This window comes from Heterodontus francisci, chromosome 19 (assembly GCF_036365525.1).
Source record: "Heterodontus francisci isolate sHetFra1 chromosome 19, sHetFra1.hap1, whole genome shotgun sequence".
Lineage (NCBI taxonomy): Eukaryota > Metazoa > Chordata > Chondrichthyes > Heterodontiformes > Heterodontidae > Heterodontus > Heterodontus francisci.
In genome coordinates, this window is record NC_090389.1 from 62,663,559 (window position 1) to 62,685,621 (window position 22,063).

The window sequence follows — 22,063 nt, forward strand, 5'->3', positions numbered from 1 at the left end:
AATACTCTTGTTCGAGATGGTCATTGCCTGGCACTTGTGTGGCACAAATGTTACTTGCCAGTTTTCAGCTCCTGCCTGCATGTGGATCAGGTCTAGCTGCATGTGAGCATGGACTGCTTCATTATCTTAAGAGTTAGGAATGGTTCTGACACTATGCAATCATCAGTGAAAATCTCCACTTCTGACTTTCTGATGGAGATGGTTGGGCCTAGGACACTGCCCTAAGGAAATCCTGTGGCGATGCCCTGGGACTGAGATGATTGGCCTCCAACAACCACAACCATCCTTTGTGCTAGCTATGTCTCTGGGCAGTGGAGAATTTTCTCCCTAATTCCCATTGACTTCACTTTTACTGGAACTCCTTGATGCCACGCTTGGTCAAATGCTGCCTTGATGTCAAGGGCGCTCACACTCGACTCACCTCTGGAATTCATCTATTTTGTCCATGCTTTGGCCAAGACTGTAATGAGGTCTGGAGCTGGGTGGTGCTCGTGAAACCCTAATTGAGCATCAGTGAGCAGGTTATTGGTAAGTGCAGCTTGATAGCACTTTGATAATTGAGAGTAGACTGATGGGGTGAAAATTAGCTGGATTGGATTTGTCCTGCTTTATTGTGGACAGGACGTACCTGGGCAATTCTCCACATTGCCGGGTAGATGCCAGTGTTGTAGCTGTACTGGAACAGCTTGGTCAGAGGTGTGACCACTTCTGGAGGACAAGTCTTCAGCGCTACAGCTTGAATATTGTTGCGACCCATAATCTTTTCTGGATATCACATGAAATGATCGAGAAGGTTGTGAAGGGACCTCAGGAGCAGGCAGAGATGTATCATCCATTCGGCATTTCTGGCTGAAGATGGTTACAAAGTTTTAAAAAAAAAACTTAATAGTTTGCTATGAAACTTAATTTCAAACTTCAGAAAATTAGGAAAATAAACATTAAAATTGGTGCAAAGGTACACATTCAGTTTTCCACTTTAAAAAAAAAACTAAACTATTTGTTTTAGGTGCTGGGGGCAGGAAGGAAGTCTGGGGTGGGGAGGTCCACAGATCCATCAGGAATGGAGAGGACATTTTGGAGCATTGGAAACGTCCATGCCTGGATTAAGGGAGGGCTTGCTGGAATTGAGCAATAGTTGGCAGGGTGTGGAGGGGAGGAGGAAAGCGGTGAGTTGTAGCCTTTTTTTAAAGCGTGAATCTTCTTTCAGTTGAAGTGCTCTAAATGTGCCATTTGTGATGTCATATGGTTTGATTCCAGGCGTCTGTCAGTTTCCATGGTATTCAGAGTAGTTGCTGAAATCATGTCTGCTCTTGTATCTGGGATTTCTGATGTGTCAAAGCCTAAAAAGCTCTCGTTTATTGAGGGTACAGTATTCTGCAGGCACTGCTTGCATTTAAATGAATTTCTGTGGTGGGTTAGTAGCTACATTCCTATATATTCTATAGCTGTCATGCAAATTCTGGATAGTTGAAAATTCTTGTCTCTTTCAGGTTTCCACTTGGAAGCATGACCACAAGTGTGGTTCAACAACCACAGTTTCACTCTAACATAGTTTACGGTGCTCCATTTTTGGGTTAAGCTGAGAATTCCATCAAATGCAAATTCTTAAAAGTTTTTAAAAGCACCTCTGGACATCATATGCACCTACTTCCAGAAGCTGCCTTTTCAGACTGGCTCATTCTTTGTATTGCCTTGGGTAGTGGGTGGTTTTGGCAGGGAATAGTGAGACCCAGTGATGCATGATGTGGTCTTCAGCACTTGGACTTAAATAAAGATGGAGGAAATACCATGGCAGACAAGTGGCATGGGAGAGAGTAAAGTTTTGCTGGGAACAAGGGCATTACAGGTGGAGGTTGAGCAAATCAAATTTGAGTCTGGCAGCTTATAAGGTGAATGCATAGTTATTTGCAACATAAATGCGTTTAAATGTTGTAGGCATGGCTATCATCAATGTTGCTTTATTATTATCATCCAGAGGTATGTTTCTCTTGATGTGACTGATCATTCTATTTCTTAACAAACCCTTGAGAGAGCTCAATACAGTCACGGTGCCCCATCAATCATCCTAACGTAGACAAAATGTATCCTGTAAAGTCAATTTAAGTAGGTAAAGTTCTATTACATGAACAAGATGGCTGCATATTCTATTGCAGCTGTAGCTTGGTTTACTCTTTGTTTTTCTTTTACCTATCCTTTCTGATTTTCTTGCTATTTGCTTATTTCTGTTTTGTCAACACACATCCTCCATTTTTCAACATTTTTTTTAAGGACTTTGAATGAAAGCAGTAAAAATAGGTTCTGTAACCTCCTGGATAATCACCATAAGTAAAATGTTCCTCTTAGCTTTTCTACATACATCAATACAAAGATTTTGGGAACCACATGTGTTGTCCATTTTAAGTGGCATAACGTGGTACAGCAAGAGGGAAACCCAATGTACATGTTTTAATTGTTGTACAGTGATACTTATTACATAATTTCCACTTTGCAAGCCACAGCTGTGGTGTCTGGCAAGATTCAATTCAATCCTAATGCATTTCCTCTCTTGCCACCTCTCCTGATCACAGAGATTCATAATATTGACTCATTTTTAAAACCAGTCTGAATTCAATGAGAAAATCTATGTATGTAAAGAGAACTAGATGAATAAATTACCCATGTGTCAATTAGTGCACAGTTGGCTTGACTACTGTGAATTGGAAATCTAATCTTGTCATTTTAATCTTTTTAAAAACCTGCAAACATTGGAAATCTGAAATAGAAACAAAATATTGGAAATCTTCAGGTTCATTAGCAAAAGGATATAATTTTCTTAGTGTGCGAAGAATCCATTGCAATACTGGTGTGCACATGGATGTTTTTTAGTGAACTAACATTTAAAATTCTAAGACTGTACTGTGATGGTGTAAATCAAATTAAACTACTTAAAATGATACATTCTATCAGTTACAAAGTATACAACAAAAGAGAGAAGTATTTGATCGCTGGCGCTTTTGATAAATATGTAGTTGGAAAGTAAGGAGCTTGGTTTTGTCTTTTGTAAGTCATTGTGTTTTAAAATGTTTAAAAACTATTCCTGTCAACAATAAAAAGCAGGCTGTTGTTTTTGTTAGTATCATAATTTGGGGAAGAAAGAGCGGGAAGCGTGTGGTTTGGGAAAGGAAGTGGTCTGGTAGCTTGATGAGCAGACCTCAAAGTTCTGGTTGGAATAATGGCAGTTTGCTGAAAGTTAGTGAGTGCCCCTGTCCTGGTGGCTGTTAAAAGCCTATAAAGAATAAAGGAAACTGTACTTGGGAAAAGGGCAAGCCAGCAATTTCCCACAGTTTAAAGCTTCAATCCTGGTCCAATAAGAAGGGGCAAGCTCTATATCTGAACATTTAAATAAGGAGGATGCAGGAAGGTTAATAGCTGACTTTGGGGCAGTTTTGAAGTAGTCTCTCTGTAAAAATACTAACTAGGACCTGTATTCGGATAAAACACAGCTTTTCCTGCTTATGGAATTGCAGTTAAAGGGATAAATAACTAATAATGTAAGGCTCCAAAAGTGGACCTCTTTCTGCTAATTTGAAACATGCACATTTTCAGTCCTTTAAAAAAAAAATACATGTTATAGACCATTGAAAGGAAAAAAATGAATTGCTGAGTGTCATTTGAATATACACTGCTGGAAAATTGGAGCTAGACTTTGGTATAAAGAGGTTTTACTTTTGAATCTGAGCAGACAATGAGATGTGTTGGAATCTATGTTCCCAGAGGTAAAGTAAACAAATTATGAATGTTTCCTCAGCAAAATCTTAACTTTTGAAAATGATAAAGTTTGTGTTTACAAACATGTTGATTTAATACAACACTGTAGTCCATTCCTCATTTCCTAGAATGGGTCATGAGACGGTGTCTGATAGGCTTGAGAAAATCCAAGTTTCACATTTGGAACATCGCATTTCAGAATCTCTGAATTGGAACATCAGCATAATTTGCCTTGATATGGAATCAGTGAGATGTTTGCAAATCCCATCTCTATTTCGGTATGGAATTGCCAGTGTTGGTATCCAATTGCTTTGAACTGGAAAATTTGGAAAACTCTGAGCTTAAAATAAATCACTTCTACAAGTTCTTTTGGGCCTCCTTATCTCGAGAGACAATGGATACGCGCCTGGAGGTGGTCAGTGGTTTGTGAAGCAGCGCCTGGAGTGGCTATAAAGGCCAATTCTGGAGTGACAGGCTCTTCCACAGGTGCTGCAGAGAAATTTGTTTGTTGGGGCTGTTGCACAGTTGGCTCTCCCCTTGCGCCTCTGTCTTTTTTCCTGCCAACTACTAAGTCTCTTCGACTTGCCACAATTTAGCCCTGTCTTTATGGCTGCCCGCCAGCTCTGGCGAATGCTGGCAACTGACTCCCACGACTTGTGATCAATGTCACACGATTTCATGTCGCGTTTGCAGACGTCTTTATAACGGAGACATGGACGGCCGGTGGGTCTGATACCAGTGGCGAGCTCGCTGTACAATGTGTCTTTGGGGATCCTGCCATCTTCCATGCGGCTCACATGGCCAAGCCATCTCAAGCGCCGCTGACTCAGTAGTGTGTATAAGCTGGGGATGTTGGCCGCTTCAAGGACTTCTGTGTTGGAGATATAGTCCTGCCACCTGATGCCAAGTATTCTCCGAAGGCAGCGAAGATGGAATGAATTGAGACGTCGCTCTTGGCTGGCATACGTTGTCCAGGCCTCGCTGCCGTAGAGCAAGGTACTGAGTTGAAGTGAATCCACGTAGCCTTGCCTAAAAAGGATTAGTTGCTCATCTTTAGTTATTTATAGGCTTATTATTCTTGATTAATGTTTTGATGGATTGTTGTGCAGCACTAAATTACCTGCACCCCCCCCCCCCCCTCCACCCACCCTCCAGAGATTCCTGGAGGACATGTCCCAGCACTTGGGTCATCTGTCTCTTGTTTCATACTGATGTTACACTTTTCTGCTGTGATACTTGTTTTGAATGTTAATCCTGAGTTTAAAAATGACAATCTGCATCACTATTCTTGGGTACAGTTTTCTGTTTGAAAATCACAAGCTGCATTGTGTTGCAAATTCACTACATCATTTGGGATGCTATTTGCCGAAGTTACTCCGGTCACATGTCTGTTAAATGCCAATTGTATTTTTTTTTACTACTATATAGAGAATTCTATTCATGCATAATGGGAGAAATTAACTTGAATTAAAACATTGAAGACAAAGATGTTGCTGTATATATCAGTGATTACTTAGTTTGATAATTCCTTTTTATGATATAGGTGCAATAATTTAAAATGTTTTCTTTTTTCTAACATGGTGCGAAATCATCAGGTTTCTGCTCTGGGTTTACTGTTGCATGTCTTATTACTTACAGTTGTTAGGCAACACACCAACTCTCAGTTACTCTGTGGCTACTCATTTGTCTGGAAAACAGGTACAGCAAGATGTGTTGGTCATTGGTATTTATCAAGCATTCTATTAGTGCAGGCATACTGCTTCAACGCAAGTTTAAAAAAATCTGTACCAATGGAGTACAAATGTATTCTATTCAAATAGATGCAGAGGTGATGGGCAAGATATTGTATCGACAGTATTCTGTTGGATTTTGTTACGAACAGATGACATTAGAATTTCCATTTATTATATAAATTACTGGTAAAATCTGGTTAGTTATATTAACTCTTAGATTGCAGAACAATGCAACGTCCATGTGATAGGTTCTACTGTCTTACAATTTAATTTTTTAAAGCTGAAATGTATTGAAGTTCTGAGATGTAGATTTTCTCATGGAAATTCCATAGCAGGTATAGGTCATCAGATACTGAAGATGGTAGAAAATGAAAATTGTTCAGTAAGCCTTTTCTTGAAAAAGTGAAGATTTTGTCAACTGCTTTATATGCTTTACCAGGCATCGGTTGATACTGCAACTAACTAATATTGAAAGCATGCAGTAAATTAGTGAATTTCCTGTATTTTATTGAATTGCTAATACAGTGCAATCAAAAATGTCAGCTTGCAGCAAATGCCTTTGAAAATTTAATATCTGTTTATAAATTAGAAATTATTATAGTTTTGCTCTCATTGGGGAAAAAGTGATTAAAACAAATGGTGGTATAAATAATATGTACATTTGCGGCTAACTTCCACAGTTTTTCTGCTGTGGTTACACACCCCAAAGAGATGCTCCGTAGCTTTTACTAGTTTGTGACAGATGACATTTCAAAACTGTAAATTTCCTAAAACCTTTTCAGTGTTGGTATTTTCTGCTTGAATTCTATGCAAGTGTAATAAATACATAGTTATTTGTGATGCTATTTTCATAGTCAGAAGCATTTAAGGCATAGAAGGAGGCGATTCGGCCCATCGAGTCCATGCGGCTCGCTGCAAAGTAATCCAGCCAGTCCCTCTCCCTTGATCGATCCCTGTAGCCCTGCAAGTTTATTTCCTTCAAATGCCCATCTAGTTTCCTTTGAAATTATTCTACCACCCTTGTGGGCAGCAGGTTCCAGGTCATTACTGCACACTATGGGGAAAAGAAAGGTCTTCCTCTCATTCCCCTGCATCTCTGGCCCAAAGCCTTCAATCTGTGTCCCCTAGTCCTTGTACCATCAGTTAATGGGAACAGTTTTTCCTTGTCTAACTTATGTAAACCTGTAATAATCTTGTACACCTCTATCGAATCTCCCCTCGATATCCTTTGCTCTAGGGAGAATAACCCCAGCTTTTCCAATCTAACCTTGTAACTAAAATCCCCCATTCCTGAAACCATTCTGGTAAATCTCCTCTGCACCCTCTCAAGGACCTTCACATCCTTCCTTAACTGTTGTGATCAGAACTGGGTGCAATACTCTGGGGCCTAACCAGAGCTTTATAAAGGTTCAGCATAGCTTCACTGTTTTGTACTCTATGGCCGGACTTTTACGCCACCCCAGCGAGCCGGATGGTGGCGGGGATGTGGCGAAAATTGAGCAGGAAGCTCCGGGAGGTCTTACTGACCTGCTCCTGCTTCCACCCTGCTTAATGTGAGCCGGGGGGTGAGGGGGGGGTGAGAAATGGGCCACCCGCCCCAGGTCAACCAAGGCCCTTAAGTAGCCACTTAATGGCCTTCGCCCGTCTCCACGGGGATTTTACCCGTGGCGAGCAGGTGTCTGGCAGACTTCTGCTGGACCCTGACAAATGGGCACAGGGTGCCCGATTGAGGGCCACCCCCACTTGCCCAACCACCCCCAGGGCCTGAGAAGCCCCCCTTCCACCCAAACGACCACACTTGCCGCGGCGTGACAGATTTCCCCAGCGAGGCAACCCTAACTTAGCTGCAGTTCTGGCTCCAGGTCCTCGGTTGGGCTGCAGTCCCAGCAGTGGCCACAGCTCCTGGTGGTGCTGCTGGGACTAAGAGCTGCCAGCCCGATGATTGGCTGGCAGCTCAATGAGGCAGGACTTCCTCCCTCAAGCGGGTGGAAGTCCCACCTCAGACCAATTATAGCTCGGGGGCCCGTAAAATGCGAGATGGATCCCCGGGCTGGGCGGAAGCGGGTTCGCCACCGACTTTTACGTCGGCCAGCTCCTGTCCGCCTGGCATAAAATCCAGCCCTATGCTTCTATTTATGAAGTCCAAGATCCCATATGCTTTGCTAACCACTCCCTCAATATGTCCTGCCACCTTCAAAGATCGATGCACATGAACCCTTAGGTCTCTTTGTTCCTGCGAATTCTTTAGAGCTGCGACATTAGATCTGTATTGCCTCACCCTATCCCTTCTGCTAAAATCTATCACCTCACACTTGTCTGTATTAAAATCGATCTGCATTCCATTTCCATAGAAACTAATTTATATCAAAGATCTGAGATTGAATCAGAAAATCCATCCATTAGAACTGAGCCATTTAATTAGATCAAGGTGCTGTTCATATTATAAGAGCAAAATACTGTGGATGCTGGAAATCTGAAATAAAAACAAAGTGCTGGAATAACTCAGCAGGTCTGGCAGCATCTGTGGAGAGAGAAGCAAAGTTATCATTTCAGGTCAATGACCCTTTTTCAGAACTGGCAGATAGAAGAAATGTAAAAGATTTTAAGCAAGTAAAGTGGGGGTGTGGCAAGAGATAACAAAGGACATAGGACATGGTCACAGAATAGCTGACCAGAAGGTCATGGAGCAAAGGGAAACAATATGTTAATGGTGTGTTGAAAGACAAAGCATTAGTACAGATAGGGTGTTAATGGACTGAAAATTGAACAGCCACAAGCACAAACATGAAAAAACAGTGGGTAGGCACAATATAAACAAACTGAGCAAACTAAAATAAGATAAACACAAAAAAGAAAAAATAACTAAAAATAAAAGTAAAATGGGGGGGCCCATCATCCTCTGAAATTATTGAACTCAATATTTAGTCCGGCAGGCTGTAGCGTGCCTAATCGGTAAATGAGATGCTGTTCCTCGAGCTTGCGTTAATGTTCACTGGAACACTGCAGCAATCCCAGGACAGAGATGTGAGCATGAGAGCAGGGGGGTGTGTTGAAACGGCCAGCAACCAGAAGCTTGGGGTCATGCTTTCAGACTGCGCGGAGGTGTTCCGCAAAGTGGTCACCCAGTCTGCGTTTGATCTCCCCAATGTAGAGGAGACCACATTGTGAGCAGCGAATACAGTATACTATATTGAAAGTAGTACAAATAAATCGCTGCTTCACCTGATAGTGTTTGGGGCCTTGGATAGTGAGGAGAGAGGAGGTAAATGGGCAGGTATTACAGTGGAAGGTGCTGTGGGAAGGGGGTGAGATGGTGGGGGTAATGGAGGAGTGGACTAGGGTCTCGCAGAGGGAACGATCCCTTCGGAATGCTGACTGGAAGGGAGGGGAAGATGCGTTTGATAGTGGCATCATGCTGGAGGTGGCGGAAATGGCGGAGTATGATCCTTTGGATATGGAGGCTGATGGGGTGGAAAGTGAGGACAAGGGCAACTCTGTCGCGGTTCTGGGAGGGAGGGAAAGGGGTGAGGGTAGAGGTGCAGGACATGATTGAGGGCCCTGTCAACAACTGGGGGGTGGGGGAATCCTCGGTTGAAGAAAAAGGAAGACATATTCATTCTGGTTCATACTCATGTTCATATCAATTTGTTGTTGCAGTTAAGATATTTTCCAACATGATTTCGCAATGCCACTTCCCCACTTCTCACCTGATAAATGGCCGGCCAACAATTGGACAATTGGGTGGGGCACCTTGGGAACTCATTTCATGTGTAAGGCCAGTCTGGAAAGCCGCAAGTAGCTGGCTTGCCTGAAACGGGTGGGAAGCTGCTTAAGCACGTGAATTGGTGTCCTACGCTGGCCAGTTTAAAAATGATGAATGCTCTGCCCATTTGTCCCAAGCACAGAAGGAGACTATTCAGCCCATTGTGTTTGCGCCGGCTGAAAAAAAACTAGCCGTCCAATCTAATCCCACCTTCCAGAACCTGGTCCATAGCCTTGCAGGTTACAGCACTTCAGTTGCATGTCCAGGTACCTTTTTTTAAATGAGTTGAGGGTTTCTGCCTCCACCACCAATCTGGGCAGTGAATTCCAGACACTCACCACCCTCTGGGTGAAAAAGATTTTCCTCATGTCCCCTCTAACCCTTCTACCAATCACCTTAAATCTGTGCCCCCTGGTAATTGACCTCTCTGCTAGGGGAAACCAGTCCTTCCTGTCTGCTTTATCTAGACCCCTCATAATTTTGTACAACCTCTATGAAGTCACCCCTCAGTCTCCTCTGTTCTAAGGAAAACGACCCTAGCCTATCCAATCTTTCCTCATAGCTGCAACTTTCGAGCCCTGGAAACATTCTTGTAAATCTCCTCTGTACTCTCTCCAGAGCAATTATGTCCTTTCTGTAATGTGGTGACCAGAACTGTATGCAATACTCCAACTGTGGCCTAAAAAGTGTTTTATACAGCATTACATCTTTGCTTTTGTATTCTATCCTTGGACAATAAAGGAAAGCATTCCATACGCCACCTTCACTTTATCTACCTGTCCTGCCACCTTCAGGGACCTGTGGACATAGAGTGGCTTGAACAGCAGTCTTTAATGGGGACTGTTGGTGACTATTCAAAAATCAGCTCAGGAAACAATTTTTTTTTGGTGAGGGGCAGATTGCCTTTTAAAAAGAAACTCAGTCTATCGCTGACCCGCTTGAGGAGGCCTTGGGATTGCTTAGCCTCCACCCCAACCAGATCAGTGTGTGAGCCAGCCAATTTCCCACCTTCTAGCAACCAGAAAGCTGCAGCACAATGTTTAGTTCGCCAGAGGTCTGGGCCTGAATGCCCATGGGCTGGCACTAATTGGCCCAGTTGCTTCACAAACTTTGCCAGCTTTAGGTGGTAACTCTGGTGGGTATGACTAATGGAACCTTTTCCACTTTCCACATGTATAATGGCAGAGCAGTAAGCGGAAGATTGCAAGAATATTTGAGCTAAAAGGATGTTCTTCCTTCATACTTTAACTCCCCACTTCTTTAAAATCCTTATTTGCAATTGCTTCCTCGAGGCCCAACCTTTTGTTTATTCCTTGCTATTTTTGTCCTTCCTCGGCACTGAGCAACAATTCATCCTCTGGGATTTCAATTTCCATTTCAATTTCCATTTCAACTTGCCTTTATCCCTCTCCTCTGGTTTCAGTGCTCCTCTGATCTAATCTTTTCCTTCAAATTAACCTCCAGCCATATTTACAACCATCCCCTGGCCAGACCATCTCTGCTTCCATGGTCTGATCACAGACTAAGCCATCTTCACTTATTTCCCTCTATTCTCCACCACCCACAACTCTTCTTTGTGCATCACCTTCAAATTGCAACTTCAAGCTGCCAAATGACAAAACTTTGGCCCTCCATTTGCCATGATATTTCTGCAGCTGCTTTTCTGCTCAACCACTCCCTGTCCTTCCACATTTGATGCCCTTGTTTTCAATAAAATATTTACTGTGGCCCATCCTGTTCATTCCCCTCCACCCATCTTTCCAACAAGTGTGCGGAGCACTTTGACTTCTTTGCTATTCTCGGGACCATTCCTTCAGCTGCCCCTGCTGCTTTCTATCTCTTTTTTTTTTCCCTTGACCACCATGCCATGCTCCCTGCTGCACATATGAACATATGAATTAGGAGCAGGTGTAGACCATTTGGCCCCTCCAAGCCTGCTCCGCCACTTAAGATCGTGGCTGATCTGATTGTGGCCTCGACTCTACTTTCCCGCTTCCCCCAATACCCTTTGACTCACTTGTTAGTCAAGAATTTATCTACCTCTGTCTTAAAAATATTCAATGAGCCTGCCTCCACCACTCTCTGGGGAAGAGTTCCAAAGACATTTAATCCTCTGAGGGAAAAAATTTCTTCTCGACTCCGTCTTAAATGGATGCACATGAGCTCTGATTTATTTCTCTCTTATTCCTCCTCATGCCCTCAGTCATTAGGCACTGGGAGTGATTAGGATTTATGTCGTTAGAACAGATGTGGATAGCTCCGTGCTCCTGGAGCTGTTTAACTGACGCTGTGGTATCAATCATAACATATCTAGTGTTGACGCTGTGTAACAGAAAAAGGTAAATCCCTTTTTGAGTGAATCTGACTTCAATTCTGTAGAGCTTTGGCAGAAAAAAGAAATATCATGTACAAAATTATTTCATTTGTCTCGCAAGCAAATTCTTTGAGAGTGGTAACTCTCATCAAACTTAATTATATTGAGCATCACAGTAACTTTAGTCTCTTGCGTGTGATAAAGACACTATTCCTAACTCCCAATTTACAATGGGACTGCATTTTACTCAGTAAATATGGGGAAAAGCTGCCATATGCGTCTTGCAATTTATTTGCAGACACTGCAATACCCCTTCTACCATTGTTGATGTTGCATAGTTAAAGTCTTACCAAATTTCATGGCCATAAAAAAAAAAATGCAACGCGCACCGTGAAATCTCGGGTCCTACGTGTAATTGGTCATTTTGTGAACTTTGCATATTTTACTGATTGACACGAGGCTGAACGTGCTGATTGCTGGGTATGTTGTGAACATCATGCATTTTACTGATTGACACAAGGCTCAACTGGCTGGTTGGTAAATGAGGGAGGGCTTCCAGTGCAGTTTCGAGAGTAGCAGACATGTGAGAATGCCAGAATAAGCAAATCAAAAACAGCCGCAACCATTACTGCAGCACATCGAGTGAAAACATTTGGAAGCCAGATTCTGCATGTTGATGGCGGTTTTTTTTTTACAAGCTACAAAGTTTTGTTGCGTCACATGTGGGCACCGGTTCAGTGCCACTTAGAGTCTGAAAGGCATCACAGCAGAAAGAGAGCATCTGACACTGCGATGCTGGAAAATGACCACACAAAAAATCAAGAAACAATGTCATCTCTTTTTAGGACGATGACAGAGAGCTCAGAAAATCGTGAGTTGGTTGACATGGGACTTGTGAGCACCAATATACCATTGGAAAAACTTGATCACCGGAAGCTGTGGGTTTTAATTCAATGTAATGTGAAAAATGGTGGTTGTTTACCAAGTACAAATAAACTGACAGGACAATTCCAACAAACTGTGGACGCAGAGAGAGCTGTGTCTCAACAGGGACAGGTGTTCATAGGACAGAGAATGAAGAAAGACAGTTGCAGGTTTTGCAGGTTGCTCTGTGCTCACGCTCAACCACTGACTTTGGTGAGTAAAGGATGTGACCTGTTTAGTCAGCTTTTTCCAATAGTTCTTGAGTATACAATAAATGCCATTTGAAACCAGAAATCTCCTTTGTCTAATTTTGTTTTAAATAAATGATTTCCATGGTTTTCTGTAACACTGTGAAATTTATGATTTAAATATGTGAAATCATGAAATTCATGATTCTTAAAATGTCATGACTCTAAAATTTGTAAAATTTGACTCTGTGTTGGGTAGGGCCCTACACAGTGCACAACCAATGTTTCCTGTCTGACAGATCACGAAAATGCTGATTCTCCACCATTGCAACCTTTCATTTGATAAATTTTTGGGTGAAGTTCCCCAATATCCAAAATAGACTAATTGCATTCAAGGGCTTATCTTCAAGTTTCAGTACAGTGCTTGGAAACTGCTTTTGGAGCTGGGTTCCCATTGCTGTTTTTCTCTCCTTGTCCTGCCTTGATCTCTCCTGCTTTTTGTCTCCTTCCCTCTCCCCTGCACTCTTCCCTATTGTTTGCTCTGGCCCCCATTTTCTGAGCCCTGCTCTGTGCTCCCCCTCCATTCTCCTATTCCTTTTCCTCCTTCCTTTTGTCTTTTCTTGCTCCTTTCTCCCACTTATTTGCCACTCCACTAACTTTCCCTCATCCCTACATTCTCTTCCACTTTTATCTTTGAATTTAATTATATATTTTAAATTAGCAGCTTGTTCTGGTCCCTGTGTTTCCACACTGTTGAATTTAGTAGTGGCTGTCTAGGCCATTTGACATATGAATTTTCCATTTTAATGAAAATTTTGGTTTTTTAGGAAGAAGAAACTAATGTCATGAGTGCCGTGTGCAGTTTCATCAGTGGGCTTGGTTTACCTTGCAGATCAATTTCTAGCCATATCTAGAAAGTGTAATTTCTACCTCATCCAAAAATACACAAGTCTACAGTAATACATCTAAAGTGACCAACAAATCTAGTCGATAAATACAGAAAATATATAAACTTACTTGTACTTTGAATTGTGACCTGTCTTATCTGCCACGTATTGCTGACTCTTTTTTGCCTGTTTGAATGGTTACCTTGAATAATTTCAACTTCCATTTAGGTGTCTCAGTTCATCACCAGAGGTGATTCAGCAACAGTGGTTGGAATTTTCGGGGTTTGTGTCCCCTTACACCATCCTTCCCTCTTTTTTTTTGTGGGAAAAATACATACTCTTTAGGCAATTGGATTAAAAAGATCACGAAGGCTACTGTCTGCTGTATACATGGGGAAGGTCATGCGGGAATATGCTCATTGTTTCGATTTTCACATGCAGTACAGCTGAAGTTTTTATTAGAACCAGTACTAAGCTGAGTAATCCTCTGCTATTTGCTTAAGCATAATGTGTGCAATTTACAAGGCAAAATAATTGAGTTTCCTTCATTTATTGATAGAGACTGTCATTTTATTGAGCTGAATTAATTTCCTGTATTTGCCCGATGTGAAATAAAGATAATTGTCTTTTGTAACTTGTGGCTTGATCAAACCTTAAGAACTGTATAATGGCAGATAGAATGAAATGGATTGTAAACAACTGTTGCAGTTTAATGACAGCATTTTCCCTGCTGTGCTATCCATTTATACATTTCTATCAATATGCTGATTGGGGAGTTTAAATGCAATTGCTTTTCCATGGAATCATTTGGAGAAGTGAGATTTTACATTTTGGTTGTCGCCATAGCTACTGAAACTAACGTTTAACTCAGCACTTGATTAGCTTCAAATTATGGTGAAGTCTCAGCAAATCCAATTGCAACTTACACCTTCAATGAAGCTATCAATATTTCAACGAAAGCATCTGAAAATTTGGGGGTTTGTCTTGAAGGTAAACTGAAAAACTGCAGGAATTGTTGAGTGTTTGAAATGTGAAAAATTGTATTCTTAGTAATATTTAACCTTTCACACCTACGTGTGGCTTTACTCGAGGATGCCATTTAAGTACTACTGGAGATGCTTTATACATCCTTCATTGAGCACCAGGTTTTCAAGTTGAATTATGTGCCCTTATTTGGAGTTTTATGTTTCAATGCAGAGCATTGTTTGTTTTTGGTGAAGAAGGGGTCAGCCAGGGCAGCAGCTCAAACTATCAAGAAACTGTGGGCCATTTACAGCTCCTCTACGCTCATTAATTGTTCAAACTCCTGGCCGAACTCCCACATTTCAATTTTGTTTGTTTCCCATTACTCTAATAACAGCCATGAGTTTAGGAGGATGCTTAAGAAGGAATCCACCTATGGTAAATGTTGGCATACTTCCATCTACGAAAAATGATGGACATGCAGCAAACAATCCATTTAAGTGGGGTGTCTGCTCTTGGTGCAGCGTTGCAGATGGTTGTGAAGGCCAGTTCTTGAGAGGCAGGTTCTGCCACAAGTGCCACATATGAAGCTGCCAAGTGACACTGAGAGTTGTTTTTGACGGTGCCTGTTGCCAAGCTGCTGTAGCAACTGGTCATCATGGTAGTGCACACCAGTCCACAGGATGTGTTGCCATTTCCCTCTTTAGCCATCTAGTGACTCCCAAGTACAATAGGTGACATTTAGGGCCTTCATGTCACGCTTGCAAGCATCCTAGAAGCAGAGCTTTGGGGCGCCCCACTGGTCGTCTAGCCCAGCTACCTCAACATACTGAAGGTCTTTGGGTATGCGACAGTCTTCCATTCTGCGGACGTGTCTGATCCACCGAAGTCGTCTTTGTCTGATTAGTACCAACACACTTGGGAGCTCTGCCTTTGAGAGGACTACCACATTTGTGATTTTTGTCCTGCAGGATAAACCCATAATGTGCAGCAGTGAATGAAGATGGAAATTATTGAAATAATAAAAGCAAAATACTGCGGATGCTGAAAATCTGAAATAAAAACAAGAAATGCTGGAACCACTCAGCAGGTCTGGCAGCATCTGTGAAAAGAGAAGCAGAGTTAACGTTTCGGGTCAGTGACCCTTCTTTGAGCTGCTTTTCCTGGTAGCTGTAAGTCACCCATGTTTCACAGCCATAAGCCATACAGCAAAGTGCTGAGAACACAGGCTTATAAACCATGAGCTTGGTCCTAAGGGTCAGCTTGGTGTTATTCCATGCGCGTTTAGCAAGTCGGCCAAAAGTGGTAGCTGCTTTCCCTACGTATCTAGCTCTGCATCAACGGGTGGATTGTCTATTAAATAAGAACCAGGTACTACAAAAGTTCTATTATACCCTGGAATAACTTGTTATATCCTGTTTTTGATCCAAATAGGAGGTTGCCAATTAAGAGGAACTAACTTTTGAAAGGGTCACCACTTATACAAGATTGCGACAGGCTTGGGTAAGTTAGACAAGGAAAAACTCCCATTAACAAATGGTACAAGGACTAGGGGACACAGCTTGAAAGTTTTGGGCAAGAGATGCAGGGGGAATATGAGGAAGCACTTTTTTACACAGCTGGTGGTAATGACCTCGAACTCACTGCCCGCGAGGGTGTTGGAAGCGGAGACATAGGAACAGGAATAGGCCATTGAGCCTGCTCCGCCATTCAATATGATCATCCACTTCAATGCCTTTTTCCCACACTATCCCCACATCCCTTTATATCATTGTTATTTAGAAATCTGTAAGTCTCTACTTCAAACATACTCGATGGCTGAGCTTCCACAGTCCTCTGGGGTAGAGAATTCCAAAGATTCACAACCATCTGAATAAAGAAATTTCTCCTCATCTTTGTCTTAAGTGGCTTTCCCCTTATTTTGAAATTGTGTCCCGTAGTTCTAGACTCCCTAATCAGAGGAAACATCTTACTTGCATCTACCCTGCCTACCGATCAGTGACCTCAAGAGGAAGTTAGATGGCCACCTGAGAGAAATAGACTTGCAGGGCTGTGGGGTTCGAGCTGGGGAGTGGGACTGAGTACAGAGCTCCGTGGAGAGCCAGCATGGTCTCGATGGGCCGAATGGCGGCCTTCTGTGCTGTAAATGACTATGACTGTTACGATGGTCCACATTTTTTGTTAAAACTTGAATCTATATTTTTAAAAACTTAAATAAAAAGATTTCTTGGACATTGAAACATCTGGAGATAGCTGTACTTAATAGATGCTTTTTTAAAAAAGCATCTAAGGTCAACAAGAGGTTCCTGGTTTTGACGAGTAAATAAATACTGGAAACCAAGTGATTTCAAGGAAACCACAGGGGGTTTTGACCTAAGAGCTATCCTTTGTTATGACGAGAGAATTTATGACTTAGCATGAGACTTGCTTGGAAAAGTACTTTCATTTTTGAATTTAAAAGCCAGTGTGTTTGGACTCAAGCAGGCAATTGGAATTTGACATGGACCTGCTAGGAGTTCAGAAGGAAAAACAGAAAGCTATTACCTTTCTTTAAAGAATTCCCGCTCTAGAAAAGCGAAAGCACGTATCAAGTGGTACTGTTGCCTCCTGTAATTTTGAAGACATCCTGAATGTTTGCAGAAACCTTGCATCTTTTTTTAAAAAAAGGACTTTTGCATTGAATGCATGTGAGAACTGACACCTGTTGATAAACACCTGATGGAAGACCTACGTGTAGCCTTCTACAGTTGAATTTATTTGAATGCCTATTGTCATGGAACCATATTTATTTTCTCCTCTGATTAAAACGGTGTGCCTTTAAGACTCTGTTTGAAACAATGTGCCTTCAAGACAGGGAGAGAAGCTTTTGGATTTCTGAGGCAGTGTCCCAGCTGCATTTTGTTACCTAGGCCACAGCAGGAGAGAGCGAAGTCACATGGGATAATATTTTGATCGGACTCTGTGAAACTGGAAAAAAAACTGTCTGAACCAGTCACCAGCGAGGCGTGCTGCTGAAGAAAAGAGCTGTCGATTTTCTAAGCAGAAATTCTACAAGGAGTTACAGGCCAAGTTAATTGCCTAAGGAGGAAAAAAAAAAGCCTTTTATTTTGAAGAGACCATTTGTATTGCTGAAGCAAGGAATTATTTGCTTCAAGATTAAATCTCTCTTCACTGATTGTATTTTCTGGAATTCGCCAGTGGTCTTGATGCCTGTTGCAGCCAAAGTGTTTTGAATGCCTGTCTACCGAAGAACCGTTTCATCAAATCCATGTGAAGACTTTGAGAGGCATTTGATTTTTTTCATACTAGGATACCTCATTCATCGGGAACGTAACCCACAAAGATTTTATTCTTAAGCAGCTAATTTTTAAAAGCATGATTTAAAAAAAAAAGAAACCGGTTAACTGATTTTTGAATGTGTGAGAATGGGGGATTTAGGTTAAAATAAGTTATAAGGTCTTTAGACATAGTTTTATCTTAATAGTATTTAAGATTTAGTTTTTTAATAGTTAATTTGTTGTCTGAAGATACCTGGTTTGGTCTGTTTCATTCTGGGGGTGACTAGAGGGTTTAATTTCGCTGTTTTCCAGTTGGGTGGGAAAACTTTAATGTTGTGCAACCTGTGGAGTGATGAGACTGAATTGACGGTGCATTGCTCCCACCTCAGTTGTAACACTACCCAAACAGACTATCCGTCAACCTTGCCTGGAAAAATTCCTAGTGACAGCCACACAATCATCATAGGTAGGTCCTAGCTATGCCTGTCTTTTTGTGGGATATGTTGAGCATTCCTTGTTTCAGTCCTACACACGCTCTCTTGCCCAACTGTCCAGTACATTGATGATTGTATCAGTACCACTTCCTGCTCTCACCCCGAACTAGAAAACTTAATCAACTTTGCTTCTAATTTTCACCCTTTTCTCACCTTCATATGGTCCATCTCCAGCACTTCCTTTCTTTCCCTTCCTCGACTTCTACACTTCCTCACACGCTGCCTCCTGTAAGGATTCCATTCCATTCTCCCAGTTTCTCCGTCTCAGACACATCAGTTCCTTTTTTCCTCAACTGAGGAAGCCCCCGCACTGTGCTTGACAGGGCTCTCGACCCATGCCCAATCCATTTCCCTCACTTCTGCCCTCACCCCTTCTCCCTCCCAGAACTGCAACAGGGTTCCCCTTGTCCTCACTTTCCACCCCACCAGCTTCCACATCCAAAGGATCATCCTCCGTCATTTCCGCCACCTCCAGCATGATGCCACCACCAAACACGTCTTCCCCTCCACTGGCAGCATTAAAAGGGACCGTTCCCTCTGTGACACCCTGGTCCACTCCTCCATCATCCCCGACACCTCTTCCCTTTCCCACGGCATCTTCCCATGCAATTGCAATGTAATACTTACCCTTTTTAAGCTCCCCTCTTCTCACCATCCAAGGACCCAAACACTCCTTCCAGGTAAAGCAGTGGTTTACTTGTACTACTTTCAATTTAGTATACTGTATTCACTACTCACAGTGCAGTCTCCTGTACATTGGGTGACTGCTTTGCGGAACACCTCCACTCAGTTCGTAAGCATGATTCTGAGCTTCCGGTTGCTTGCCATTTTAATTCTCCACCTTGTTCCAATGCCCACATTTTTGTCCTCTGCCTGCTCGAGGAATAGCACCTCATCTTCCAGTTAGGCACTTTACAGCCTTCTGGACTCAATTTTGAGTTCAATAATTTCAGACCATGAGCTGCATTTTTTTGTCTTTTATTTTTTTTTAATTATTTACTTTATTTTTTAACCATGTGCTAGTCTAACTTTTTCATGTTTTTGCTTTCGTACAGAGCTGTTCATTATTCTGCCATTAGCACTCTCTCTGGACCCGTGCTTTGTCTTTTGCGACAACTATTTAGCACCCATTTGCATACTGTTCCATGACACCTGTCATTTAATCTCTCCTCCCTTTGTCCTATCACAGTCCTTCCTCCCTTGTCCTCTTCTCTTTCACCCCCCCCCCCCCCCCCCCCACTTTTCATTTGCTCAAAGACTGTTGCATTTCTAACTTCTGCCAGTTCTGGTCACAGACCTGAAACGTTAACTCTGTTTCTCTCTACACAGATGCTGCCAGACCTGTTGTGTATTTCTGGCACTTTCTGTTCTCATTTTAAAAAAAAAATCTTACTGCTGAAATGTGGGTGGTACTGGCAAGGCCATTTAAAAAAAAAAATATTCATTCATGGGATGTGGGCATCACTGGCAAGGTCAGCATTTATAGCCCATCCCTAATTGCCCTTGAGAAGGTGGTGGCGAGCTGCTGACCTCAACAACTGCAGTCTATGTGGTGGAGGTACTCCCACAGTGCTGTTAGGTAGGGAGTTCCAGGATTTTGAACCAGTGACTATGAAGTAACAATGATGTATTTCCAAGTCAAGGTGGTCTGCAACTTGGAGGGGAACTTGTAGTTCGTGGTGTGCCTGCTCGCCTTTGGTATTAGAGATCTTGGGTTTGGGTGGTGCTGTCAGAGAAGCCTTGGTGAGTTGCTGCAGTGCATCTTGTAAATGGTACACAATGCAGCCATGTTGCTCCAGTGGTGGAGGGAGTGAATGTTTAAGGTGGTGGATGGGGTGCCGATCAAGTATGGCTATAAGAGCAGGTCAGCGACTGGGTATTCTGCAGTGACTCTCATCTCCTGACTCCCCAAAGCTTTTTCACCATCTACAAGGCACAAGTCAAGAATGTGCTACAATACTCTCCCAATTGGACATATGCAGCTGCGACTAAACTTAAGAAGTTCGATACCATCCAGGACAAAGTAACTCACTTGATTGGCACCCCATCCACCACCTTAAAATTCATTCCTTCCACCTCTGGCGCACTGTGGTAGCAATGTGTACCACTTACAAAATGCACTGCAGTAGACCCCAAGCCTGCAGCTTCCTACTGCTTAAAACAGGGTCTGCAGCCTGTGGCTCTGGAGCTACACCAGGCTCATTAAGGACTTGTGTGGCTCCTTGATCGAATAAACCCATTTTGATGGTAATTATATGGTTTTATTAACATTATACTTGTGAGAAAGTATTACTCAATTAATTTTTTTGTAAAAACCTTTTAAAAAGTTGGTGAAATGCGCCTGTCTTGTTTTTCATTACTGTCGGCATTTGAGTAACAGCATTGTGGCTCTTAAGATATTACGTTTTTGACTATATTTTAAAAAATGGCTCATGTTATTAAGGTTGTTGACCCCTGGCCTAGAAGGGCAAAGGCAGCAGGCGCATGGAAATACCACAACTTGTAAGTTCCCTTCCAAATGCACACCATCCTGACTTGGCAAAATTTTGCCATTCTTTCATCGTTGCTGAGTCAAAATCTTAGAACTTCCTACTTATTAGCACCGTGGGTGCACATTCACCATACGGACTGCAGCAGTTCAAGAACATAGCTCACCACCACCTTCTCGAGGGCAATTAGGGATGACCAATAAATGCTGGCCTTACCAGTGGCACTGACATCCCATGAGCAAATGAAAAAATACTTGCGATGCTGGAGCTGGAGGCAAACACCCAAAGCAGAATTGGATGGCAATGCTTGATTGCTATTGTATGTGCCCCAACGGCACTAGAAAAATTATGGTTAGTTCTGGTGTACAGGTCGTCAACTGTATGAAGGGCGAAGGGGGGGATATTGTCATGGCCCGTACCCCTAGTGTATCTAGTGTGTTTAGCTATTTCCAGCAGAGTGAACCAAATTGGTTGGACTTCCGCATCTATGAGCAGTGGCAGATGTTTAAGGAGAGATTCAATTCCTCCCAACTAAAATATATTCCAGAGAGGAAGATTGTAAGAGGGGAAAAAGCATCCATGGTTAAGCAAGGAAGTTAAGGATAACATAAGGACAAACACTAAGGCATACCATATTGCAAAGGCCAGTGGCAGGCTGGAAGATTGGGAAACTTTGAAAGATCAACAAAGGGTTACTAAAAAAAGTAACAAAAAGAGCAAAGGTAAATTATGAAAGAAAACTAACTCAAAATATAAAACCGGATAGCAAAAGCTTCTATAAAAATATAAAAGGGAAGAGAGTCGCTAAAGTGAATGTTGGTGCCTTGGAGGATGTGACTGGGGAGTTAATAGTGGGGAACACAGAAATGGCAGAGACACTAAATCAGTATTTTGCCTCAGTTTTCACAGTGGAGGACACTAGTACCATCCCAATAGTAACAGGTAATGCAGAGGTTATAGAAAGGGAGGAACTGAGAACAATCATCATCACTAGGGAAAAAGTGCTGAGCAAACCATTGGGATTGAAGGCAGACAAGTCCCCAGGGCCTGATGGCCTACATCCTAGGGTCTTAAAGGAAGTGGCAGCGGAGATAGTGGATCCATGGGTTATAATATTCCAAATTTCCCTGAATGCGGGAAAGGTTCCAGTGGATTGGAAAAATGCTAATATAACGCCCTTATTCAAAAAGGCAGAGAGGTAGAAAGTAGGAAACTATAGACCACTTAGTTTAATGTCTGTTGTTGGGAAATTGTTAGAATCCATTATTAAGGAAGCAATAACA

The 22,063-nt window shown here is 42.3% G+C and overlaps 1 protein-coding gene across 10 annotated transcripts in view; it reads left to right on the plus strand.

Annotated features, from left to right (window-relative positions):
• Nucleotides 1-22,063, plus strand: part of ptpdc1a (protein tyrosine phosphatase domain containing 1a) — a 179,691-nt gene that overhangs the window by 72,977 nt on the left and 84,651 nt on the right. For 3 of the 10 annotated variants that reach the window (XM_068051776.1, XM_068051779.1, XM_068051780.1), the window contains exon 3: nucleotides 15,954-16,022. The exons of 6 other annotated variants lie outside the window; for them this stretch is intronic. The gene's annotated coding sequence lies outside the window, so the exon portion shown is untranslated. Of the gene's footprint in view, nucleotides 1-15,953; nucleotides 16,023-22,063 lie in introns of those variants that run through there. One more of the 10 variants, XM_068051782.1, reaches the window with a different exon arrangement.